The 26,572-nt window shown below is 36.2% G+C and overlaps 2 non-coding genes and 21 pseudogenes across 2 annotated transcripts; all 23 read right to left on the bottom strand.

Moving 5' to 3' along the window:
* Nucleotides 1-166: 166 nt before the first annotated feature.
* On the bottom strand, nucleotides 167-285 carry LOC145649423 (5S ribosomal RNA; annotated as a pseudogene).
* Nucleotides 286-1,074: 789 nt separating this feature from the next.
* Nucleotides 1,075-1,193, bottom strand: LOC145648475 (5S ribosomal RNA). The gene has a single exon (XR_014116466.1). It is a non-coding gene; the product is annotated as a 5S ribosomal RNA (ribosomal RNA).
* Nucleotides 1,194-1,639: 446 nt separating this feature from the next.
* On the bottom strand, nucleotides 1,640-1,758 carry LOC145644019 (5S ribosomal RNA; annotated as a pseudogene).
* A 352-nt stretch (nucleotides 1,759-2,110) lies between these two features.
* Nucleotides 2,111-2,229, bottom strand: LOC145648463 (5S ribosomal RNA). Its single transcript, XR_014116464.1, has one exon. It is a non-coding gene; the product is annotated as a 5S ribosomal RNA (ribosomal RNA).
* An 885-nt stretch (nucleotides 2,230-3,114) lies between these two features.
* Nucleotides 3,115-3,233, bottom strand: LOC145644536 (5S ribosomal RNA; annotated as a pseudogene).
* A 352-nt stretch (nucleotides 3,234-3,585) lies between these two features.
* Nucleotides 3,586-3,704, bottom strand: LOC145649903 (5S ribosomal RNA; annotated as a pseudogene).
* A 1,890-nt stretch (nucleotides 3,705-5,594) lies between these two features.
* LOC145649767 (5S ribosomal RNA) lies at nucleotides 5,595-5,713 on the bottom strand (annotated as a pseudogene).
* Nucleotides 5,714-6,818: 1,105 nt separating this feature from the next.
* On the bottom strand, nucleotides 6,819-6,937 carry LOC145648619 (5S ribosomal RNA; annotated as a pseudogene).
* A 1,982-nt stretch (nucleotides 6,938-8,919) lies between these two features.
* On the bottom strand, nucleotides 8,920-9,038 carry LOC145646457 (5S ribosomal RNA; annotated as a pseudogene).
* A 1,105-nt stretch (nucleotides 9,039-10,143) lies between these two features.
* On the bottom strand, nucleotides 10,144-10,262 carry LOC145646456 (5S ribosomal RNA; annotated as a pseudogene).
* A 1,106-nt stretch (nucleotides 10,263-11,368) lies between these two features.
* On the bottom strand, nucleotides 11,369-11,487 carry LOC145648618 (5S ribosomal RNA; annotated as a pseudogene).
* A 1,545-nt stretch (nucleotides 11,488-13,032) lies between these two features.
* LOC145646455 (5S ribosomal RNA) lies at nucleotides 13,033-13,151 on the bottom strand (annotated as a pseudogene).
* Nucleotides 13,152-14,256: 1,105 nt separating this feature from the next.
* Nucleotides 14,257-14,375, bottom strand: LOC145646454 (5S ribosomal RNA; annotated as a pseudogene).
* A 1,106-nt stretch (nucleotides 14,376-15,481) lies between these two features.
* Nucleotides 15,482-15,600, bottom strand: LOC145648617 (5S ribosomal RNA; annotated as a pseudogene).
* A 1,105-nt stretch (nucleotides 15,601-16,705) lies between these two features.
* LOC145647023 (5S ribosomal RNA) lies at nucleotides 16,706-16,824 on the bottom strand (annotated as a pseudogene).
* A 1,105-nt stretch (nucleotides 16,825-17,929) lies between these two features.
* On the bottom strand, nucleotides 17,930-18,048 carry LOC145647022 (5S ribosomal RNA; annotated as a pseudogene).
* A 667-nt stretch (nucleotides 18,049-18,715) lies between these two features.
* On the bottom strand, nucleotides 18,716-18,834 carry LOC145647021 (5S ribosomal RNA; annotated as a pseudogene).
* Nucleotides 18,835-19,939: 1,105 nt separating this feature from the next.
* LOC145649766 (5S ribosomal RNA) lies at nucleotides 19,940-20,058 on the bottom strand (annotated as a pseudogene).
* A 1,105-nt stretch (nucleotides 20,059-21,163) lies between these two features.
* LOC145647571 (5S ribosomal RNA) lies at nucleotides 21,164-21,282 on the bottom strand (annotated as a pseudogene).
* A 1,105-nt stretch (nucleotides 21,283-22,387) lies between these two features.
* Nucleotides 22,388-22,506, bottom strand: LOC145647020 (5S ribosomal RNA; annotated as a pseudogene).
* Nucleotides 22,507-23,611: 1,105 nt separating this feature from the next.
* Nucleotides 23,612-23,730, bottom strand: LOC145649765 (5S ribosomal RNA; annotated as a pseudogene).
* Nucleotides 23,731-24,835: 1,105 nt separating this feature from the next.
* On the bottom strand, nucleotides 24,836-24,954 carry LOC145647570 (5S ribosomal RNA; annotated as a pseudogene).
* A 1,105-nt stretch (nucleotides 24,955-26,059) lies between these two features.
* LOC145647285 (5S ribosomal RNA) lies at nucleotides 26,060-26,178 on the bottom strand (annotated as a pseudogene).
* Nucleotides 26,179-26,572: the final 394 nt, after the last annotated feature.

Genomic DNA, 26,572 nt, shown 5'->3' with positions numbered 1-26,572 from the left:
TGCACTTCACATTCAGGCATGTGAGTTGGAGAGTAAATGAAAGTGATGCAAAAAAAACTTACAGCATCGGCTATTCCCAGGTGCTAACAGATAGTTTTTTTTATTAATCATTGCACTTCACATTTGAGCATGTCAGCTTGAAAGTAAATTAAAGTGATGCAAGAAAAGCTTACAGCACCTGGTATACATAGGTAGGGTCCCACCTCAGTACTATCCAGGCCCAAACTTGCTTAGCTTCCAAGGTCAGATGAGATTGGGCATTCTCAAGCTGGTATGGCCGTAAGCCTTAAATACTTACTCAAATTGCCTAATCATAGCAAATATGATCAAAGACCAATCTGACAATTTTTTTTATTAATCCCTGCAATTGACATTCTAGAATGTTATCTTGAATGTAAATTAAATGATGCAATAAAAGCTTACAACATCTGGAATACGGAGGCACTAACAGACAGTTTTTTGATGAATCACTGCACTTCACATTCAGGCATGTGAGTTGGAGAGTAAATGAAAGTGATGCAAAAAAAAGTACAGCATCTGCTATTCCCAGGTGCTAACAGATAGTTTGAATTAATTATTCACTGCACTTCAAATTTGAACATGATAGCTTGAACATAAATTAAAGGGATGCAATACAATCTTACAGCACCTGCTATTCCCTGGTACTAAAATATTTCTATTTAATCTGTACACTTCACATACAAGCTTGTCAGTTGCAGATTAAAGTAAAGTGATGCAACAAAAACTTACAGCATCTGCTATTCCCAGGTGCTAACAGATAGTTTTTTTAATTAATCACTGCATTTCACATCCTAGCATGTCATCTTGACAGTAAATTAAAGTGATGCAAGAGAAGCTTACAGCATCTCGTAGTCAAAGGTGCTAACATATAGTTTTTTGATGAATCACTGCACTTCACATTCAGGCATGTGAGTTGGAGAGTAAATGAAAGTGATGCAAAAAAAACTTACAGCATCGGCTATTCCCAGGTGCTAACAGATAGTTTTTTTATTAATCACTGCACTTCACATTTGAGCATGTCAGCTTGAAAGTAAATTAAAGTGATGCAAGAAAAGCTTACAGCACCTGGTATTCCTAGGTAGGGTCCCACCTCAGTACTATCCAGGCCCAAACTTGCTTAGCTTCCAAGGTCAGATGAGATTGGGCGTTCTCAAGCTGGTGTGGCCGTAAGCCTTATGCGCTTACTCAAACTGCCTAATCATAGCAAATATGATCAAAGACCAATCTGACAATTTTTTTTATTAATCCCTGCACTTGACATTCTAGAATGTTATCTTGAATGTAATTAAATGATGCAATAAAAGCTTACAATACGGAGCTGGTATACGGAGGCACTAATTATTCACTGCACTTCAAATTTGAACATGATAGCTTGAACATAAATTAAAGGGATGCAATACAATCTTACAGCACCTGCTATTCCCTGGTACTAAAATATTTCTATTTAATCTGTACACTTCACATACAAGCTTGTCAGTTGCAGATTAAAGTAAAGTGATGCAACAAAAACTTACAGCATCTGCTATTCCCAGGTGCTAACAGATAGTTTTTTTTATTAATCATTGCACTTCACATTTGAGCATGTCAGCGTGAAAGTAAATTAAAGTGATGCAAGAAAAGCTTACAGCACCTGGTATACATAGGTAGGGTCCCACCTCAGTACTATCCAGGCCCAAACTTGCTTAGCTTCTAAGGTCAGATGAGATTGGGCATTCTCAAGCTGGTGTGGCCGTAAGCCTTAAACACTTACTCAAATTGCCTAATCATAGCAAATATGATCAAAGACCAATCTGACAATTTTTTTTATTAATCCCTGCAATTGACATTCTAGAATGTTATCTTGAATGTAAATTAAATGATGCAATAAAAGCTTACAACATCTGGTATACGGAGGCACTAACAGACAGTTTTTTGATGAATCACTGCACTTCACATTCAGGCATGTGAGTTGGAGAGTAAATGAAAGTGATGCAAAAAAAACTTACAGCATCGGCTATTCCCAGGTGCTAACAGATAGTTTTTTTTATTAATCACTGCACTTCACATTTGAGCATGTCAGCTTGAAAGTAAATTAAAGTGATGCAAGAAAAGCTTACAGCACCTGGTATTCCTAGGTAGGGTCCCACCTCAGTACTATCCAGGCCCAAACTTGCTTAGCTTCCAAGGTCAGATGAGATTGGGCGTTCTCAAGCTGGTGTGGCCGTAAGCCTTATACGCTTACTCAAATTGCCTAATCATAGCAAATATGATCAAAGACCAATCTGACAATTTTTTTTATTAATCCCTGCACTTGACATTCTAGAATGTTATCTTGAATGTAATTAAATGATGCAATAAAAGCTTACAATACGGAGTTGGTATACGGAGGCACTAATTATTCACTGCACTTCAAATTTGAACATGATAGCTTGAACATAATTTAAAGGGATGCGATACAATCTTACAGCACCTGCTATTCCCTGGTACTAATATATTTCTATTTAATCTGTACACTTCACATACAAGCTTGTCAGTTGCAGATTAAAGTAAAGTGATGCAACAAAAACTTACAGCATCTGCTATTCCCAGGTGCTAACAGATAGTTTTTTTAATTAATCACTGCATTTCACATCCTAGCATGTCATCTTGACAGTAAATTAAAGTGATGCAAGAGAAGCTTACAGCATCTCGTAGTCCAAGGTGCTAACATATAGTTTTTTGATGAATCACTGCACTTCACATTCAGGCATGTGAGTTGGAGAGTAAATGAAAGTGATGCAAAAAAAACTTACAGCATCTGCTATTCCCAGGTGCTAACAGATAGTTTGAGTTAATTATTCACTGCACTTCAAATTTGAACATGATAGCTTGAACATAAATTAAAGGGATGCAATACAATCTTACAGCACCTGCTATTCCCTGGTACTAAAATATTTCTATTTAATCTGTACACTTCACATACAAGCTTGTCAGTTGCAGATTAAAGTAAAGTGATGCAACAAAAACTTACAGCATCTGCTATTCCCAGGTGCTAACAGATAGTTTTTTTTATTAATCATTGCACTTCACATTTGAGCATGTCAGCGTGAAAGTAAATTAAAGTGATGCAAGAAAAGCTTACAGCACCTGGTATACATAGGTAGGGTCCCACCTCAGTACTATCCAGGCCCAAACTTGCTTAGCTTCTAAGGTCAGATGAGATTGGGCATTCTCAAGATGGTGTGGCCGTAAGCCTTAAACACTTACTCAAATTGCCTAATCATAGCAAATATGATCAAAGACCAATCTGACAATTTTTTTTATTAATCCCTGCAATTGACATTCTAGAATGTTATCTTGAATGTAAATTAAATGATGCAATAAAAGCTTACAACATCTGGTATACGGAGGCACTAACAGACAGTTTTTTGATGAATCACTGCACTTCACATTCAGGCATGTGAGTTGGAGAGTAAATGAAAGTGATGCAAAAAAAACTTATAGCATCTGCTATTCCCAGGTGCTAACAGATAGTTTTTTTTATTAATCATTGCACTTCACATTTGAGCATGTCAGCTTGAAAGTAAATTAAAGTGATGCAAGAAAAGCTTACAGCACCTGGTATACATAGGTAGGGTCCCACCTCAGTACTATCCAGGCCCAAACTTGCTTAGCTTCCAAGGTCAGATGAGATTGGGCATTCTCAAGCTGGTATGGCCATAAGCCTTAAACACTTACTCAAATTGCCTAATCATAGCAAATATGATCAAAGACCAATCTGACAATTTTTTTTATTAATCCCTGCAATTGACATTCTAGAATGTTATCTTGAATGTAAATTAAATGATGCAATAAAAGCTTACAACATCTGGTATACGGAGGCACTAACAGACAGTTTTTTGATGAATCACTGCACTTCACATTCAGGCATGTGAGTTGGAGAGTAAATGAAAGTGATGCAAAAAAAACTTACAGCATCGGCTATTCCCAGGTGCTAACAGATAGTTTTTTTTATTAATCACTGCATTTCACATCCTAGCATGTCATCTTGACAGTAAATTAAAGTGATGCAAGAGAAGCTTACAGCATCTCGTAGTCCAAGGTGCTAACATATAGTTTTTTGATGAATCACTGCACTTCACATTCAGGCATGTGAGTTGGAGAGTAAATGAAAGTGATGCAAAAAAAACTTACAGCATCTGCTATTCCCAGGTGCTAACAGATAGTTTGAGTTAATTATTCACTGCACTTCAAATTTGAACATGATAGCTTGAACATAAATTAAAGGGATGCAATACAATCTTACAGCACCTGCTATTCCCTGGTACTAAAATATTTCTATTTAATCTGTACACTTCACATACAAGCTTGTCAGTTGCAGATTAAAGTAAAGTGATGCAACAAAAACTTACAGCATCTGCTATTCCCAGGTGCTAACAGATAGTTTTTTTAATTAATCACTGCATTTCACATCCTAGCATGTCATCTTGACAGTAAATTAAAGTGATGCAAGAGAAGCTTACAGCATCTCGTAGTCCAATGTGCTAACATATAGTTTTTTGATGAATCACTGCACTTCACATTCAGGCATGTGAGTTGGAGAGTAAATGAAAGTGATGCAAAAAAAACTTACAGCATCTGCTTTTCCCAGGTGCTAACAGATAGTTTGAGTTAATTATTCATTGCACTTCAAATTTGAACATGATAGCTTGAACATAAATTAAAGGGATGCAATACAATCTTACAGCACCTGCTATTCCCTGGTACTAAAATATTTCTATTTAATCTGTACACTTCACATACAAGCTTGTCAGTTGCAGATTAAAGTAAAGTGATGCAACAAAAACTTATAGCATCTGCTATTCCCAGGTGCTAACAGATAGTTTTTTTAATTAATCACTGCATTTCACATCCTAGCATGTCATCTTGACAGTAAATTAAAGTGATGCAAGAGAAGCTTACAGCATCTCGTAGTCCAATGTGCTAACATATAGTTTTGTGATGAATCACTGCACTTCACATTCAGGCATGTGAGTTGGAGAGTAAATGAAAGTGATGCAAAAAAAACTTACAGCATCTGCTATTCCCAGGTGCTAACAGATAGTCTGAGTTAATTATTCACTGCACTTCAAATTTGAACATGATAGCTTGAACATAAATTAAAGGGATGCAATACAATCTTACAGCACCTGCTATTCCCTGGTACTAAAATATTTCTATTTAATCTGTACACTTCACATACAAGCTTGTCAGTTGCAGATTAAAGTAAAGTGATGCAACAAAAACTTACAGCATTTGCTATTCCCAGGTGCTAACAGATAGTTTTTTTAATTAATCACTGCACTTCACATCCTAGCATGTCATCTTGAAAGTAAATTAAAGTGATGCAAGAGAAGCTTACAGCATCTCGTAGTCCAAGGTGCTAACAGATAGATTTTTGAGGAATCACTGCACTTCACATTCAGGCATGTGAGTTGGAGAGTAAATGAAAGTGATGCAAAAAAAACTTACAGCATCTGCTATTCCCAGGTGCTAACAGATAGTTTTTTTTATTAATCACTGCACTTCACATTTGAGCATGTCAGCTTGAAAGTAAATTAAAGTGATGCAAGAAAAGCTTACAGCACCTGGTATTCCTAGGTAGGGTCCCACCTCAGTACTATTCAGGGCCAAACTTGCTTAGCTTCCAAGGTCAGATGAGATTGGGCGTTCTCAAGATGGTGTGGCCGTAAGCCTTAAACACTTACTCAAATTGCCTAATCATAGCAAATATGATCAAAGACCAATCTGACAATTTTTTTTATTAATCCCTGCACTTGACATTCTAGAATGTTATCTTGAATGTAATTAAATGATGCAATAAAAGCTTACAATACGGAGCTGGTATACGGAGGCACTAATTATTCACTGCACTTCAAATTTGAACATGATAGCTTGAACATAAATTAAAGGGATGCAAACAATCTTACAGCACCTGCTATTCCCTGGTACTAAAATATTTCTATTTAATCTGTACACTTCACATACAAGCTTGTCAGTTGCAGATTAAAGTAAAGTGATGCAACAAAAACTTACAGCATCTGCTATTCCCAGGTGCTAACAGATAGTTTTTTTAATTAATCACTGCATTTCACATCCTAGCATGTCATCTTGACAGTAAATTAAAGTGATGCAAGAGAAGCTTACAGCATCTCGTAGTCCAATGTGCTAACATATAGTTTTGTGATGAATCACTGCACTTCACATTCAGGCATGTGAGTTGGAGAGTAAATGAAAGTGATGCAAAAAAAACTTACAGCATCTGCTATTCCCAGGTGCTAACAGATAGTTTGAGTTAATTATTCACTGCACTTCAAATTTGAACATGATAGCTTGAACATAAATTAAAGGGATGCAATACAATCTTACAGCACCTGCTATTCCCTGGTACTAAAATATTTCTATTTAATCTGTACACTTCACATACAAGCTTGTCAGTTGCAGATTAAAGTAAAGTGATGCAACAAAAACTTACAGCATTTGCTATTCCCAGGTGCTAACAGATAGTTTTTTTAATTAATCACTGCACTTCACATCCTAGCATGTCATCTTGAAAGTAAATTAAAGTGATGCAAGAGAAGCTTACAGCATCTCGTAGTCCAAGGTGCTAACAGATAGATTTTTGAGGAATCACTGCACTTCACATTCAGGCATGTGAGTTGGAGAGTAAATGAAAGTGATGCAAAAAAAACTTACAGCATCTGCTATTCCCAGGTGCTAACAGATAGTTTTTTTTATTAATCACTGCACTTCACATTTGAGCATGTCAGCTTGAAAGTAAATTAAAGTGATGCAAGAAAAGCTTACAGCACCTGGTATTCCTAGGTAGGGTCCCACCTCAGTACTATTCAGGCCCAAACTTGCTTAGCTTCCAAGGTCAGAGGAGATTGGGCGTTCTCAAGCTGGTGTGGCCGTAAGCCTTAAACACTTACTCAAATTGCCTAATCATAGCAAATATGATCAAAGACCAATCTGACAATTTTTTTTATTAATCCCTGCACTTGACATTCTAGAATGTTATCTTGAATGTAATTAAATGATGCAATAAAAGCTTACAATACGGAGCTGGTATACGGAGGCACTAATTATTCACTGTACTTCAAATTTGAACATGATAGCTTGAACATAAATTAAAGGGATGCAAACAATCTTACAGCACCTGCTATTCCCTGGTACTAAAATATTTCTATTTAATCTGTACACTTCACATACAAGCTTGTCAGTTGCAGATTAAAGTAAAGTGATGCAACAAAAACTTACAGCATCTGCTATTCCCAGGTGCTAACAGATAGTTTTTTTAATTAATCACTGCATTTCACATCCTAGCATGTCATCTTGACAGTTAATTAAAGTGATGCAAGAGAAGCTTACAGCATCTCGTAGTCCAATGTGCTAACATATAGTTTTTTGATGAATCACTGCACTTCACATTCAGGCATGTGAGTTGGAGAGTAAATGAAAGTGATGCAAAAAAAACTTACAGCATCTGCTATTCCCAGGTGCTAACAGATAGTTTGAGTTAATTATTCACTGCACTTCAAATTTGAACATGATAGCTTGAACATAAATTAAAGGGATGCAATACAATCTTACAGCACCTGCTATTCCCTGGTACTAAAATATTTCTATTTAATCTGTACACTTCACATACAAGCTTGTCAGTTGCAGATTAAAGTAAAGTGATACAACAAAAACTTACAGCATCTGCTATTCCCAGGTGCTAACAGATAGTTTTTTTAATTAATCACTGCATTTCACATCCTAGCATGTCATCTTGACAGTAAATTAAAGTGATGCAAGAGAAGCTTACAACATCTCGTAGTCCAAGGTGCTAACATATAGTTTTTTGATGAATCACTGCACTTCACATTCAGGCATGTGAGTTGGAGAGTAAATGAAAGTGATGCAAAAAAAACTTACAGCATCTGCTATTCCCAGGTGCTAAAAGATAGTTTGAGTTAATTATTCACTGCACTTCAAATTTGAACATGATAGCTTGAACATAAATTAAAGGGATGCAATACAATCTTACAGCACCTGCTATTCCCTGGTACTAAAATATTTCTATTTAATCTGTACACTTCACATACAAGCTTGTCAGTTGCAGATTAAAGTAAAGTGATACAACAAAAACTTACAGCATCTGCTATTCCCAGGTGCTAACAGATAGTTTTTTTAATTAATCACTGCATTTCACATCCTAGCATGTCATCTTGACAGTAAATTAAAGTGATGCAAGAGAAGCTTACAACATCTCGTAGTCCAAGGTGCTAACATATAGTTTTTTGATGAATCACTGCACTTCACATTCAGGCATGTGAGTTGGAGAGTAAATGAAAGTGATGCAAAAAAAACTTACAGCATCTGCTATTCCCAGGTGCTAACAGATAGTTTGAGTTAATTATTCACTGCACTTCAAATTTGAACATGATAGCTTGAACATAAATTAAAGGGATGCAATACAATCTTACAGCACCTGCTATTCCCTGGTACTAAAATATTTCTATTTAATCTGTACACTTCACATACAAGCTTGTCAGTTGCAGATTAAAGTAAAGTGATGCAACAAAAACTTACAGCATTTGCTATTCCCAGGTGCTAACAGATATTTTTTTTAATTAATCACTGCACTTCACATCCTAGCATGTCATCTTGAAAGTAAATTAAAGTGATGCAAGAGAAGCTTACAGCATCTCGTAGTCCAAGGTGCTAACAGATAGATTTTTGAGGAATCACTGCACTTCACATTCAGGCATGTGAGTTGGAGAGAAATGAAAGTGATGCAAAAAAAACTTACAGCATCTGCTATTCCCAGGTGCTAACAGATAGTTTTTTTTATTAATCACTGCACTTCACATTTGAGCATGTCAGCTTGAAAGTAAATTAAAGTGATGCAAGAAAAGCTTACAGCACCTGGTATTCCTAGGTAGGGTCCCACCTCAGTACTATTCAGGCCCAAACTTGCTTAGCTTCCAAGGTCAGATGAGATTGGGCGTTCTCAAGCTGGTGTGGCCGTAAGCCTTAAACACTTACTCAAATTGCCTAATCATAGCAAATATGATCAAAGACCAATCTGACAATTTTTTTTATTAATCCCTGCACTTGACATTCTAGAATGTTATCTTGAATGTAATTAAATGATGCAATAAAAGCTTACAATACGGAGCTGGTATACTGAGGCACTAATTATTCACTGCACTTCAAATTTGAACATGATAGATTGAACATAAATTAAAGGGATGCAAACAATCTTACAGCACCTGCTATTCCCTGGTACTAAAATATTTCTATTTAATCTGTACACTTCACATACAAGCTTGTCAGTTGCAGATTAAAGTAAAGTGATGCAACAAAAACTTACAGCATCTGCTATTCCCAGGTGCTAACAGATAGTTTTTTTAATTAATCACTGCATTTCACATCCTAGCATGTCATCTTGACAGTAAATTAAAGTGATGCAAGAGAAGCTTACAGCATCTCGTAGTCCAATGTGCTAACATATAGTTTTTTGATGAATCACTGCACTTCACATTCAGGCATGTGAGTTGGAGAGTAAATGAAAGTGATGCAAAAAAAACTTACAGCATCTGCTATTCCCAGGTGCTAACAGATAGTTTGAGTTAATTATTCACTGCACTTCAAATTTGAACATGATAGCTTGAACATAAATTAAAGGGATGCAATACAATCTTACAGCACCTGCTATTCCCTGGTACTAAAATATTTCTATTTAATCTGTACACTTCACATACAAGCTTGTCAGTTGCAGATTAAAGTAAAGTGATGCAACAAAAACTTACAGCATTTGCTATTCCCAGGTGCTAACAGATAGTTTTTTTAATTAATCACTGCACTTCACATCCTAGCATGTCATCTTGAAAGTAAATTAAAGTGATGCAAGAGAAGCTTACAGCATCTCGTAGTCCAAGGTGCTAACAGATAGATTTTTGAGGAATCACTGCACTTCACATTCAGGCATGTGAGTTGGAGAGTAAATGAAAGTGATGCAAAAAAAACTTACAGCATCTGCTATTCCCAGGTGCTAACAGATAGTTTTTTTTATTAATCACTGCACTTCACATTTGAGCATGTCAGCTTGAAAGTAAATTAAAGTGATGCAAGAAAAGCTTACAGCACCTGGTATTCCTAGGTAGGGTCCCACCTCAGTACTATTCAGGCCCAAACTTGCTTAGCTTCCAAGGTCAGATGAGATTGGGCGTTCTCAAGCTGGTGTGGCCGTAAGCCTTAAACACTTACTCAAATTGCCTAATCATAGCAAATATGATCAAAGACCAATCTGACAATTTTTTTTATTAATCCCTGCACTTGACATTCTAGAATGTTATCTTGAATGTAATTAAATGATGCAATAAAAGCTTACAATACGGAGCTGGTATACGGAGGCACTAATTATTCACTGCACTTCAAATTTGAACATGATAGCTTGAACATAAATTAAAGGGATGCAAACAATCTTACAGCACCTGCTATTCCCTGGTACTAAAATATTTCTATTTAATCTGTACACTTCACATACAAGCTTGTCAGTTGCAGATTAAAGTAAAGTGATGCAACAAAAACTTACAGCATCTGCTATTCCCAGGTGCTAACAGATAGTTTTTTTAATTAATCACTGCATTTCACATCCTAGCATGTCATCTTGACAGTAAATTAAAGTGATGCAAGAGAAGCTTACAGCATCTCGTAGTCCAATGTGCTAACATATAGTTTTTTGATGAATCACTGCACTTCACATTCAGGCATGTGAGTTGGAGAGTAAATGAAAGTGATGCAAAAAAAACTTACAGCATCTGCTATTCCCAGGTGCTAACAGATAGTTTGAGTTAATTATTCACTGCACTTCAAATTTGAACATGATAGCTTGAACATAAATTAAAGGGATGCAATACAATCTTACAGCACCTGCTATTCCCTGGTACTAAAATATTTCTATTTAATCTGTACACTTCACATACAAGCTTGTCAGTTGCAGATTAAAGTAAAGTGATGCAACAAAAACTTACAGCATTTGCTATTCCCAGGTGCTAACAGATAGTTTTTTTTAATTAATCACTGCACTTCACATCCTAGCATGTCATCTTGAAAGTAAATTAAAGTGATGCAAGAGAAGCTTACAGCATCTCGTAGTCCAAGGTGCTAACAGATAGATTTTTGAGGAATCACTGCACTTCACATTCAGGCATGTGAGTTGGAGAGTAAATGAAAGTGATGCAAAAAAAACTTACAGCATCTGCTATTCCCAGGTGCTAACAGATAGTTTTTTTTATTAATCACTGCACTTCACATTTGAGCATGTCAGCTTGAAAGTAAATTAAAGTGATGCAAGAAAAGCTTACAGCACCTGGTATTCCTAGGTAGGGTCCCACCTCAGTACTATTCAGGCCCAAACTTGCTTAGCTTCCAAGGTCAGAGGAGATTGGGCGTTCTCAAGCTGGTGTGGCCGTAAGCCTTAAACACTTACTCAAATTGCCTAATCATAGCAAATATGATCAAAGACCAATCTGACAATTTTTTTTATTAATCCCTGCACTTGACATTCTAGAATGTTATCTTGAATGTAATTAAATGATGCAATAAAAGCTTACAATACGGAGCTGGTATACGGAGGCACTAATTATTCACTGCACTTCAAATTTGAACATGATAGCTTGAACATAAATTAAAGGGATGCAAACAATCTTACAGCACCTGCTATTCCCTGGTACTAAAATATTTCTATTTAATCTGTACACTTCACATACAAGCTTGTCAGTTGCAGATTAAAGTAAAGTGATGCAACAAAAACTTACAGCATCTGCTATTCCCAGGTGCTAACAGATAGTTTTTTTAATTAATCACTGCATTTCACATCCTAGCATGTCATCTTGACAGTAAATTAAAGTGATGCAAGAGAAGCTTACAGCATCTCGTAGTCCAATGTGCTAACATATAGTTTTGTGATGAATCACTGCACTTCACATTCAGGCATGTGAGTTGGAGAGTAAATGAAAGTGATGCAAAAAAAAACTTACAGCATCTGCTATTCCCAGGTGCTAACAGATAGTTTGAGTTAATTATTCATTGCACTTCAAATTTGAACATGATAGCTTGAACATAAATTAAAGGGATGCAATACAATCTTACAGCACCTGATATTCCCTGGTACTAAAATATTTCTATTTAATCTGTACACTTCACATACAAGCTTGTCAGTTGCAGATTAAAGTAAAGTGATGCAACAAAAACTTACAGCATCTGCTATTCCCAGGTGCTAACAGATAGTTTTTTTAATTAATCACTGCATTTCACATCCTAGCATGTCATCTTGACAGTAAATTAAAGTGATGCAAGAGAAGCTTACAGCATCTCGTAGTCCAATGTGCTAACATATAGTTTTTTGATGAATCACTGCACTTCACATTCAGGCATGTGAGTTGGAGAGTAAATGAAAGTGATGCAAAAAAAACTTACAGCATCTGCTATTCCCAGGTGCTAACAGATAGTTTGAGTTAATTATTCACTGCACTTCAAATTTGAACATGATAGCTTGAACATAAATTAAAGGGATGCAATACAATCTTACAGCACCTGCTATTCCCTGGTACTAAAATATTTCTATTTAATCTGTACACTTCACATACAAGCTTGTCAGTTGCAGATTAAAGTAAAGTGATGCAACAAAAACTTACAGCATTTGCTATTCCCAGGTGCTAACAGATAGTTTTTTTAATTAATCACTGCACTTCACATCCTAGCATGTCATCTTGAAAGTAAATTAAAGTGATGCAAGAGAAGCTTACAGCATCTCGTAGTCCAAGGTGCTAACAGATAGATTTTTGAGGAATCACTGCACTTCACATTCAGGCATGTGAGTTGGAGAGTAAATGAAAGTGATGCAAAAAAAACTTACAGCATCTGCTATTCCCAGGTGCTAACAGATAGTTTTTTTTATTAATCACTGCACTTCACATTTGAGCATGTCAGCTTGAAAGTAAATTAAAGTGATGCAAGAAAAGCTTACAGCACCTGGTATTCCTAGGTAGGGTCCCACCTCAGTACTATTCAGGCCCAAACTTGCTTAGCTTCCAAGGTCAGATGAGATTGGGCGTTCTCAAGCTGGTGTGGCCGTAAGCCTTAAACACTTACTCAAATTGCCTAATCATAGCAAATATGATCAAAGACCAATCTGACAATTTTTTTTATTAATCCCTGCACTTGACATTCTAGAATGTTATCTTGAATGTAATTAAATGATGCAATAAAAGCTTACAATACGGAGCTGGTATACTGCGGCACTAATTATTCACTGCACTTCAAATTTGAACATGATAGATTGAACATAAATTAAAGGGATGCAAACAATCTTACAGCACCTGCTATTCCCTGGTACTAAAATATTTCTATTTAATCTGTACACTTCACATACAAGCTTGTCAGTTGCAGATTAAAGTAAAGTGATGCAACAAAAACTTACAGCATCTGCTATTCCCAGGTGCTAACAGATAGTTTTTTTAATTAATCACTGCATTTCACATCCTAGCATGTCATCTTGACAGTAAATTAAAGTGATGCAAGAGAAGCTTACAGCATCTCGTAGTCCAATGTGCTAACATATAGTTTTTTGATGAATCACTGCACTTCACATTCAGGCATGTGAGTTGGAGAGTAAATGAAAGTGATGCAAAAAAAACTTACAGCATCTGCTATTCCCAGGTGCTAACAGATAGTTTGAGTTAATTATTCACTGCACTTCAAATTTGAACATGATATCTTGAACATAAATTACAGGGATGCAATACAATCTTACAGCACCTGCTATTCCCTGGTACTAAAATATTTCTATTTAATCTGTACACTTCACATACAAGCTTGTCAGTTGCAGATTAAAGTAAAGTGATGCAACAAAAACTTACAGCATTTGCTATTCCCAGGTGCTAACAGATAGTTTTTTTAATTAATCACTGGACTTCACATCCTAGCATGTCATCTTGAAAGTAAATTAAAGTGATGCAAGAGAAGCTTACAGCATCTCGTAGTCCAAGGTGCTAACAGATAGATTTTTGAGGAATCACTGCACTTCACATTCAGGCATGTGAGTTGGAGAGTAAATGAAAGTGATGCAAAAAAAACTTACAGCATCTGCTATTCCCAGGTGCTAACAGATAGTTTTTTTTATTAATCACTGCACTTCACATTTGAGCATGTCAGCTTGAAAGTAAATTAAAGTGATGCAAGAAAAGCTTACAGCACCTGGTATTCCTAGGTAGGGTCCCACCTCAGTACTATTCAGGCCCAAACTTGCTTAGCTTCCAAGGTCAGATGAGATTGGGCGTTCTCAAGCTGGTGTGGCCGTAAGCCTTAAACACTTACTCAAATTGCCTAATCATAGCAAATATGATCAAAGACCAATCTGACAATTTTTTTTATTAATCCCTGCACTTGACATTCTAGAATGTTATCTTGAATGTAATTAAATGATGCAATAAAAGCTTACAATACGGAGCTGGTATACGGAGGCACTAATTATTCACTGCACTTCAAATTTGAACATGATAGCTTGAACATAAATTAAAGGGATGCAAACAATCTTACAGCACCTGCTATTCCCTGGTACTAAAATATTTCTATTTAATCTGTACACTTCACATACAAGCTTGTCAGTTGCAGATTAAAGTAAAGTGATGCAACAAAAACTTACAGCATCTGCTATTCCCAGGTGCTAACAGATAGTTTTTTTAATTAATCACTGCATTTCACATCCTAGCATGTCATCTTGACAGTAAATTAAAGTGATGCAAGAGAAGCTTACAGCATCTCGTAGTCCAATGTGCTAACATATAGTTTTTTGATGAATCACTGCACTTCACATTCAGGCATGTGAGTTGGAGAGTAAATGAAAGTGATGCAAAAAAAACTTACAGCATCTGCTATTCCCAGGTGCTAACAGATAGTTTGAGTTAATTATTCACTGCACTTCAAATTTGAACATGATAGCTTGAACATAAATTAAAGGGATGCAATACAATCTTACAGCACCTGCTATTCCCTGGTACTAAAATATTTCTATTTAATCTGTACACTTCACATACAAGCTTGTCAGTTGCAGATTAAAGTAAAGTGATGCAACAAAAACTTACAGCATTTGCTATTCCCAGGTGCTAACAGATAGTTTTTTTTAATTAATCACTGCACTTCACATCCTAGCATGTCATCTTGAAAGTAAATTAAAGTGATGCAAGAGAAGCTTACAGCATCTCGTAGTCCAAGGTGCTAACAGATAGATTTTTGAGGAATCACTGCACTTCACATTCAGGCATGTGAGTTGGAGAGTAAATGAAAGTGATGCAAAAAAAACTTACAGCATCTGCTATTCCCAGGTGCTAACAGATAGTTTTTTTTATTAATCACTGCACTTCACATTTGAGCATGTCAGCTTGAAAGTAAATTAAAGTGATGCAAGAAAAGCTTACAGCACCTGGTATTCCTAGGTAGGGTCCCACCTCAGTACTATTCAGGCCCAAACTTGCTTAGCTTCCAAGGTCAGAGGAGATTGGGCGTTCTCAAGCTGGTGTGGCCGTAAGCCTTAAACACTTACTCAAATTGCCTAATCATAGCAAATATGATCAAAGACCAATCTGACAATTTTTTTTATTAATCCCTGCACTTGACATTCTAGAATGTTATCTTGAATGTAATTAAATGATGCAATAAAAGCTTACAATACGGAGCTGGTATACTGCGGCACTAATTATTCACTGCACTTCAAATTTGAACATGATAGATTGAACATAAATTAAAGGGATGCAAACAATCTTACAGCACCTGCTATTCCCTGGTACTAAAATATTTCTATTTAATCTGTACACTTCACATACAAGCTTGTCAGTTGCAGATTAAAGTAAAGTGATGCAACAAAAACTTACAGCATCTGCTATTCCCAGGTGCTAACAGATAGTTTTTTTAATTAATCACTGCATTTCACATCCTAGCATGTCATCTTGACAGTAAATTAAAGTGATGCAAGAGAAGCTTACAGCATCTCGTAGTCCAATGTGCTAACATATAGTTTTTTGATGAATCACTGCACTTCACATTCAGGCATGTGAGTTGGAGAGTAAATGAAAGTGATGCAAAAAAAACTTACAGCATCTGCTATTCCCAGGTGCTAACAGATAGTTTGAGTTAATTATTCACTGCACTTCAAATTTGAACATGATATCTTGAACATAAATTACAGGGATGCAATACAATCTTACAGCACCTGCTATTCCCTGGTACTAAAATATTTCTATTTAATCTGTACACTTCACATACAAGCTTGTCAGTTGCAGATTAAAGTAAAGTGATGCAACAAAAACTTACAGCATTTGCTATTCCCAGGTGCTAACAGATAGTTTTTTTAATTAATCACTGGACTTCACATCCTAGCATGTCATCTTGAAAGTAAATTAAAGTGATGCAAGAGAAGCTTACAGCATCTCGTAGTCCAAGGTGCTAACAGATAGATTTTTGAGGAATCACTGCACTTCACATTCAGGCATGTGAGTTGGAGAGTAAATGAAAGTGATGCAAAAAAAACTTACAGCATCTGCTATTCCCAGGTGCTAACAGATAGTTTTTTTTATTAATCACTGCACTTCACATTTGAGCATGTCAGCTTGAAAGTAAATTAAAGTGATGCAAGAAAAGCTTACAGCACCTGGTATTCCTAGGTAGGGTCCCACCTCAGTACTATTCAGGCCCAAACTTGCTTAGCTTCCAAGGTCAGATGAGATTGGGCGTTCTCAAGCTGGTGTGGCTGTAAGCCTTAAACACTTACTCAAATTGTCTAATCATAGCAAATATGATCAAAGACCAATCTGACAATTTTTTTTATTAATCCCTGCACTTGACATTCTAGAATGTTATCTTGAATGTAATTAAATGATGCAATAAAAGCTTACAATACGGAGCTGGTATACGGAGGCACTAATTATTCACTGCACTTCAAATTTGAACATGATAGCTTGAACATAAATTAAAGGGATGCAAACAATCTTACAGCACCTGCTATTCCCTGGTACTAAAATATTTCTATTTAATCTGTACACTTCACATACAAGCTTGTCAGTTGCAGATTAAAGTAAAGTGATGCAACAAAAACTTACAGCATCTGCTATTCCCAGGTGCTAACAGATAGTTTTTTTAATTAATCACTGCATTTCACATCCTAGCATGTCATCTTGACAGTAAATTAAAGTGATGCAAGAGAAGCTTACAGCATCTCGTAGTCCAATGTGCTAACATATAGTTTTGTGATGAATCACTGCACTTCACATTCAGGCATGTGAGTTGGAGAGTAAATGAAAGTGATGCAAAAAAAACTTACAGCATCTGCTATTCCCAGGTGCTAACAGATAGTTTGAGTTAATTATTCACTGCACTTCAAATTTGAACATGATAGCTTGAACATAAATTAAAGGGATGCAATACAATCTTACAGCACCTGCTATTCCCTGGTACTAAAATATTTCTATTTAATCTGTACACTTCACATACAAGCTTGTCAGTTGCAGATTAAAGTAAAGTGATGCAACAAAAACTTACAGCATTTGCTATTCCCAGGTGCTAACAGATAGTTTTTTTAATTAATCACTGCACTTCACATCCTAGCATGTCATCTTGAAAGTAAATTAAAGTGATGCAAGAGAAGCTTACAGCATCTCGTAGTCCAAGGTGCTAACAGATAGATTTTTGAGGAATCACTGCACTTCACATTCAGGCATGTGAGTTGGAGAGTAAATGAAAGTGATGCAAAAAAAACTTACAGCATCTGCTATTCCCAGGTGCTAACAGATAGTTTTTTTTATTAATCACTGCACTTCACATTTGAGCATGTCAGCTTGAAAGTAAATTAAAGTGATGCAAGAAAAGCTTACAGCACCTGGTATTCCTAGGTAGGGTCCCACCTCAGTACTATTCAGGCCCAAACTTGCTTAGCTTCCAAGGTCAGATGAGATTGGGCGTTCTCAAGCTGGTGTGGCTGTAAGCCTTAAACACTTACTCAAATTGTCTAATCATAGCAAATATGATCAAAGACCAATCTGACAATTTTTTTTATTAATCCCTGCACTTGACATTCTAGAATGTTATCTTGAATGTAATTAAATGATGCAATAAAAGCTTACAATACGGAGCTGGTATACGGAGGCACTAATTATTCACTGCACTTCAAATTTGAACATGATAGCTTGAACATAAATTAAAGGGATGCAATACAATCTTACAGCACCTGCTATTCCCTGGTACTAAAATATTTCTATTTAATCTGTACACTTCACATACAAGCTTGTCAGTTGCAGATTAAAGTAAAGTGATGCAACAAAAACTTACAGCATTTGCTATTCCCAGGTGCTAACAGATAGTTTTTTTAATTAATCACTGCACTTCACATCCTAGCATGTCATCTTGAAAGTAAATTAAAGTGATGCAAGAGAAGCTTACAGCATCTCGTAGTCCAAGGTGCTAACAGATAGATTTTTGAGGAATCACTGCACTTCACATTCAGGCATGTGAGTTGGAGAGTAAATGAAAGTGATGCAAAAAAAACTTACAGCATCTGCTATTCCCAGGTGCTAACAGATAGTTTTTTTTATTAATCACTGCACTTCACATTTGAGCATGTCAGCTTGAAAGTAAATTAAAGTGATGCAAGAAAAGCTTACAGCACCTGGTATTCCTAGGTAGGGTCCCACCTCAGTACTATTCAGGCCCAAACTTGCTTAGCTTCCAAGGTCAGATGAGATTGGGCGTTCTCAAGCTGGTGTGGCTGTAAGCCTTAAACACTTACTCAAATTGTCTAATCATAGCAAATATGATCAAAGACCAATCTGACAATTTTTTTTATTAATCCCTGCACTTGACATTCTAGAATGTTATCTTGAATGTAATTAAATGATGCAATAAAAGCTTACAATACGGAGCTGGTATACGGAGGCACTAATTATTCACTGCACTTCAAATTTGAACATGATAGCTTGAACATAAATTAAAGGGATGCAAACAATCTTACAGCACCTGCTATTCCCTGGTACTAAAATATTTCTATTTAATCTGTACACTTCACATACAAGCTTGTCAGTTGCAGATTAAAGTAAAGTGATGCAACAAAAACTTACAGCATCTGCTATTCCCAGGTGCTAACAGATAGTTTTTTTAATTAATCACTGCATTTCACATCCTAGCATGTCATCTTGACAGTAAATTAAAGTGATGCAAGAGAAGCTTACAGCATCTCGTAGTCCAATGTGCTAACATATAGTTTTGTGATGAATCACTGCACTTCACATTCAGGCATGTGAGTTGGAGAGTAAATGAAAGTGATGCAAAAAAAACTTACAGCATCTGCTATTCCCAGGTGCTAACAGATAGTTTGAGTTAATTATTCACTGCACTTCAAATTTGAACATGATAGCTTGAACATAAATTAAAGGGATGCAATACAATCTTACAGCACCTGCTATTCCCTGGTACTAAAATATTTCTATTTAATCTGTACACTTCACATACAAGCTTGTCAGTTGCAGATTAAAGTAAAGTGATGCAACAAAAACTTACAGCATTTGCTATTCCCAGGTGCTAACAGATAGTTTTTTTAATTAATCACTGCACTTCACATCCTAGCATGTCATCTTGAAAGTAAATTAAAGTGATGCAAGAGAAGCTTACAGCATCTCGTAGTCCAAGGTGCTAACAGATAGATTTTTGAGGAATCACTGCACTTCACATTCAGGCATGTGAGTTGGAGAGTAAATGAAAGTGATGCAAAAAAAACTTACAGCATCTGCTATTCCCAGGTGCTAACAGATAGTTTTTTTTATTAATCACTGCACTTCACATTTGAGCATGTCAGCTTGAAAGTAAATTAAAGTGATGCAAGAAAAGCTTACAGCACCTGGTATTCCTAGGTAGGGTCCCACCTCAGTACTATTCAGGGCCAAACTTGCTTAGCTTCCAAGGTCAGATGAGATTGGGCGTTCTCAAGATGGTGTGGCCGTAAGCCTTAAACACTTACTCAAATTGCCTAATCATAGCAAATATGATCAAAGACCAATCTGACAATTTTTTTTATTAATCCCTGCACTTGACATTCTAGAATGTTATCTTGAATGTAATTAAATGATGCAATAAAAGCTTACAATACGGAGCTGGTATACGGAGGCACTAATTATTCACTGCACTTCAAATTTGAACATGATAGCTTGAACATAAATTAAAGGGATGCAAACAATCTTACAGCACCTGCTATTCCCTGGTACTAAAATATTTCTATTTAATCTGTACACTTCACATACAAGCTTGTCAGTTGCAGATTAAAGTAAAGTGATGCAACAAAAACTTACAGCATCTGCTATTCCCAGGTGCTAACAGATAGTTTTTTTAATTAATCACTGCATTTCACATCCTAGCATGTCATCTTGACAGTAAATTAAAGTGATGCAAGAGAAGCTTACAGCATCTCGTAGTCCAATGTGCTAACATATAGTTTTGTGATGAATCACTGCACTTCACATTCAGGCATGTGAGTTGGAGAGTAAATGAAAGTGATGCAAAAAAAACTTACAGCATCTGCTATTCCCAGGTGCTAACAGATAGTTTGAGTTAATTATTCACTGCACTTCAAATTTGAACATGATAGCTTGAACATAAATTAAAGGGATGCAATACAATCTTACAGCACCTGCTATTCCCTGGTACTAAAATATTTCTATTTAATCTGTACACTTCACATACAAGCTTGTCAGTTGCAGATTAAAGTAAAGTGATGCAACAAAAACTTACAGCATTTGCTATTCCCAGGTGCTAACAGATAGTTTTTTTAATTAATCACTGCACTTCACATCCTAGCATGTCATCTTGAAAGTAAATTAAAGTGATGCAAGAGAAGCTTACAGCATCTCGTAGTCCAAGGTGCTAACAGATAGATTTTTGAGGAATCACTGCACTTCACATTCAGGCATGTGAGTTGGAGAGTAAATGAAAGTGATGCAAAAAACACTTACAGCATCTGCTATTCCCAGGTGCTAACAGATAGTTTTTTTTATTAATCACTGCACTTCACATTTGAGCATGTCAGCTTGAAAGTAAATTAAAGTGATGCAAGAAAAGCTTACAGCACCTGGTATTCCTAGGTAGGGTCCCACCTCAGTACTATTCAGGCCCAAACTTGCTTAGCTTCCAAGGTCAGATGAGATTGGGCGTTCTCAAGATGGTGTGGCCGTAAGCCTTAAACACTTACTCAAATTGCCTAATCATAGCAAATATGATCAAAGACCAATCTGACAATTTTTTTTATTAATCCCTGCACTTGACATTCTAGAATGTTATCTTGAATGTAATTAAATGATGCAATAAAAGCTTACAATACGGAGCTGGTATACGGAGGCACTAATTATTCACTGCACTTCAAATTTGAACATGATAGCTTGAACATAAATTAAAGGGATGCAAACAATCTTACAGCACCTGCTATTCCCTGGTACTAAAATATTTCTATTTAATCTGTACACTTCACATACAAGCTTGTCAGTTGCAGATTAAAGTAAAGTGATGCAACAAAAACTTACAGCATCTGCTATTCCCAGGTGCTAACAGATAGTTTTTTTAATTAATCACTGCATTTCACATCCTAGCATGTCATCTTGACAGTAAATTAAAGTGATGCAAGAGAAGCTTACAGCATCTCGTAGTCCAATGTGCTAACATATAGTTTTGTGATGAATCACTGCACTTCACATTCAGGCATGTGAGTTGGAGAGTAAATGAAAGTGATGCAAAAAAAACTTACAGCATCTGCTATTCCCAGGTGCTAACAGATAGTTTGAGTTAATTATTCACTGCACTTCAAATTTGAACATGATAGCTTGAACATAAATTAAAGGGATGCAATACAATCTTACAGCACCTGCTATTCCCTGGTACTAAAATATTTCTATTTAATCTGTACACTTCACATACAAGCTTGTCAGTTGCAGATTAAAGTAAAGTGATGCAACAAAAACTTACAGCATTTGCTATTCCCAGGTGCTAACAGATAGTTTTTTTAATTAATCACTGCACTTCACATCCTAGCATGTCATCTTGAAAGTAAATTAAAGTGATGCAAGAGAAGCTTACAGCATCTCGTAGTCCAAGGTGCTAACAGATAGATTTTTGAGGAATCACTGCACTTCACATTCAGGCATGTGAGTTGGAGAGTAAATGAAAGTGATGCAAAAAAAACTTACAGCATCTGCTATTCCCAGGTGCTAACAGATAGTTTTTTTTATTAATCACTGCACTTCACATTTGAGCATGTCAGCTTGAAAGTAAATTAAAGTGATGCAAGAAAAGCTTACAGCACCTGGTATTCCTAGGTAGGGTCCCACCTCAGTACTATTCAGGCCCAAACTTGCTTAGCTTCCAAGGTCAGATGAGATTGGGCGTTCTCAAGCTGGTGTGGCTGTAAGCCTTAAACACTTACTCAAATTGTCTAATCATAGCAAATATGATCAAAGACCAATCTGACAATTTTTTTTATTAATCCCTGCACTTGACATTCTAGAATGTTATCTTGAATGTAATTAAATGATGCAATAAAAGCTTACAATACGGAGCTGGTATACGGAGGCACTAATTATTCACTGCACTTCAAATTTGAACATGATAGCTTGAACATAAATTAAAGGGATGCAAACAATCTTACAGCACCTGCTATTCCCTGGTACTAAAATATTTCTATTTAATCTGTACACTTCACATACAAGCTTGTCAGTTGCAGATTAAAGTAAAGTGATGCAACAAAAACTTACAGCATCTGCTATTCCCAGGTGCTAACAGATAGTTTTTTTAATTAATCACTGCATTTCACATCCTAGCATGTCATCTTGACAGTAAATTAAAGTGATGCAAGAGAAGCTTACAGCATCTCGTAGTCCAATGTGCTAACATATAGTTTTGTGATGAATCACTGCACTTCACATTCAGGCATGTGAGTTGGAGAGTAAATGAAAGTGATGCAAAAAAAACTTACAGCATCTGCTATTCCCAGGTGCTAACAGATAGTTTGAGTTAATTATTCACTGCACTTCAAATTTGAACATGATAGCTTGAACATAAATTAAAGGGATGCAATACAATCTTACAGCACCTGCTATTCCCTGGTACTAAAATATTTCTATTTAATCTGTACACTTCACATACAAGCTTGTCAGTTGCAGATTAAAGTAAAGTGATGCAACAAAAACTTACAGCATTTGCTATTCCCAGGTGCTAACAGATAGTTTTTTTAATTAATCACTGCACTTCACATCCTAGCATGTCATCTTGAAAGTAAATTAAAGTGATGCAAGAGAAGCTTACAGCATCTCGTAGTCCAAGGTGCTAACAGATAGATTTTTGAGGAATCACTGCACTTCACATTCAGGCATGTGAGTTGGAGAGTAAATGAAAGTGATGCAAAAAAAACTTACAGCATCTGCTATTCCCAGGTGCTAACAGATAGTTTTTTTTATTAATCACTGCACTTCACATTTGAGCATGTCAGCTTGAAAGTAAATTAAAGTGATGCAAGAAAAGCTTACAGCACCTGGTATTCCTAGGTAGGGTCCCACCTCAGTACTATTCAGGGCCAAACTTGCTTAGCTTCCAAGGTCAGATGAGATTGGGCGTTCTCAAGATGGTGTGGCCGTAAGCCTTAAACACTTACTCAAATTGCCTAATCATAGCAAATATGATCAAAGACCAATCTGACAATTTTTTTTATTAATCCCTGCACTTGACATTCTAGAATGTTATCTTGAATGTAATTAAATGATGCAATAAAAGCTTACAATACGGAGCTGGTATACGGAGGCACTAATTATTCACTGCACTTCAAATTTGAACATGATAGCTTGAACATAAATTAAAGGGATGCAAACAATCTTACAGCACCTGCTATTCCCTGGTACTAAAATATTTCTATTTAATCTGTACACTTCACATACAAGCTTGTCAGTTGCAGATTAAAGTAAAGTGATGCAACAAAAACTTACAGCATCTGCTATTCCCAGGTGCTAACAGATAGTTTTTTTAATTAATCACTGCATTTCACATCCTAGCATGTCATCTTGACAGTAAATTAAAGTGATGCAAGAGAAGCTTACAGCATCTCGTAGTCCAATGTGCTAACATATAGTTTTGTGATGAATCACTGCACTTCACATTCAGGCATGTGAGTTGGAGAGTAAATGAAAGTGATGCAAAAAAAACTTACAGCATCTGCTATTCCCAGGTGCTAACAGATAGTTTGAGTTAATTATTCACTGCACTTCAAATTTGAACATGATAGCTTGAACATAAATTAAAGGGATGCAATACAATCTTACAGCACCTGCTATTCCCTGGTACTAAAATATTTCTATTTAATCTGTACACTTCACATACAAGCTTGTCAGTTGCAGATTAAAGTAAAGTGATGCAACAAAAACTTACAGCATTTGCTATTCCCAGGTGCTAACAGATAGTTTTTTTAATTAATCACTGCACTTCACATCCTAGCATGTCATCTTGAAAGTAAATTAAAGTGATGCAAGAGAAGCTTACAGCATCTCGTAGTCCAAGGTGCTAACAGATAGATTTTTGAGGAATCACTGCACTTCACATTCAGGCATGTGAGTTGGAGAGTAAATGAAAGTGATGCAAAAAACACTTACAGCATCTGCTATTCCCAGGTGCTAACAGATAGTTTTTTTTATTAATCACTGCACTTCACATTTGAGCATGTCAGCTTGAAAGTAAATTAAAGTGATGCAAGAAAAGCTTACAGCACCTGGTATTCCTAGGTAGGGTCCCACCTCAGTACTATTCAGGCCCAAACTTGCTTAGCTTCCAAGGTCAGATGAGATTGGGCGTTCTCAAGATGGTGTGGCCGTAAGCCTTAAACACTTACTCAAATTGCCTAATCATAGCAAATATGATCAAAGACCAATCTGACAATTTTTTTTATTAATCCCTGCACTTGACATTCTAGAATGTTATCTTGAATGTAATTAAATGATGCAATAAAAGCTTACAATACGGAGCTGGTATACGGAGGCACTAATTATTCACTGCACTTCAAATTTGAACATGATAGCTTGAACATAAATTAAAGGGATGCAAACAATCTTACAGCACCTGCTATTCCCTGGTACTAAAATATTTCTATTTAATCTGTACACTTCACATACAAGCTTGTCAGTTGCAGATTAAAGTAAAGTGATGCAACAAAAACTTACAGCATCTGCTATTCCCAGGTGCTAACAGATAGTTTTTTTAATTAATCACTGCATTTCACATCCTAGCATGTCATCTTGACAGTAAATTAAAGTGATGCAAGAGAAGCTTACAGCATCTCGTAGTCCAATGTGCTAACATATAGTTTTTTGATGAATCACTGCACTTCACATTCAGGCATGTGAGTTGGAGAGTAAATGAAAGTGATGCAAAAAAAACTTACAGCATCTGCTATTCCCAGGTGCTAACAGATAGTTTGAGTTAATTATTCATTGCACTTCAAATTTGAACATGATAGCTTGAACATAAATTAAAGGGATGCAATACAATCTTACAGCACCTGCTATTCCCTGGTACTAAAATATTTCTATTTAATCTGTACACTTCACATACAAGCTTGTCAGTTGCAGATTAAAGTAAAGTGATGCAACAAAAACTTACAGCATTTGCTATTCCCAGGTGCTAACAGATAGTTTTTTTAATTAATCACTGCACTTCACATCCTAGCATGTCATCTTGAAAGTAAATTAAAGTGATGCAAGAGAAGCTTACAGCATCTCGTAGTCCAAGGTGCTAACAGATAGATTTTTGAGGAATCACTGCACTTCACATTCAGGCATGTGAGTTGGAGAGTAAATGAAAGTGATGCAAAAAAAACTTACAGCATCTGCTATTCCCAGGTGCTAACAGATAGTTTTTTTTATTAATCACTGCACTTCACATTTGAGCATGTCAGCTTGAAAGTAAATTAAAGTGATGCAAGAAAAGCTTACAGCACCTGGTATTCCTAGGTAGAGTCCCACCTCAGTACTATTCAGGCCCAAACTTGCTTAGCTTCCAAGGTCAGATGAGATTGGGCGTTCTCAAGCTGGTGTGGCCATAAGCCTTAAACACTTACTCAAATTTCCTAATCATAGCAAATATGATCAAAGACCAATCTGACAATTTTTTTTATTAATCCCTGCACTTGACATTCTAGAATGTTATCTTGAATGTAATTAAATGATGCAATAAAAGCTTACAATACGGAGCTGGTATACTGAGGCACTAATTATTCACTGCACTTCAAATTTGAACATGATAGATTGAACATAAATTAAAGGGATGCAAACAATCTTACAGCACCTGCTATTCCCTGGTACTAAAATATTTCTATTTAATCTGTACACTTCACATACAAGCTTGTCAGTTGCAGATTAAAGTAAAGTGATGCAACAAAAACTTACAGCATTTGCTATTCCCAGGTGCTAACAGATAGTTTTTTTAATTAATCACTGCA

Source organism: Electrophorus electricus, chromosome 13, assembly GCF_041902795.1.
Source record: "Electrophorus electricus isolate QZ-2024a chromosome 13, ASM4190279v1, whole genome shotgun sequence".
NCBI classification, from domain to species: domain Eukaryota; kingdom Metazoa; phylum Chordata; class Actinopteri; order Gymnotiformes; family Gymnotidae; genus Electrophorus; species Electrophorus electricus.
This window is presented reverse-complemented; position numbering and strand designations above follow the sequence as displayed.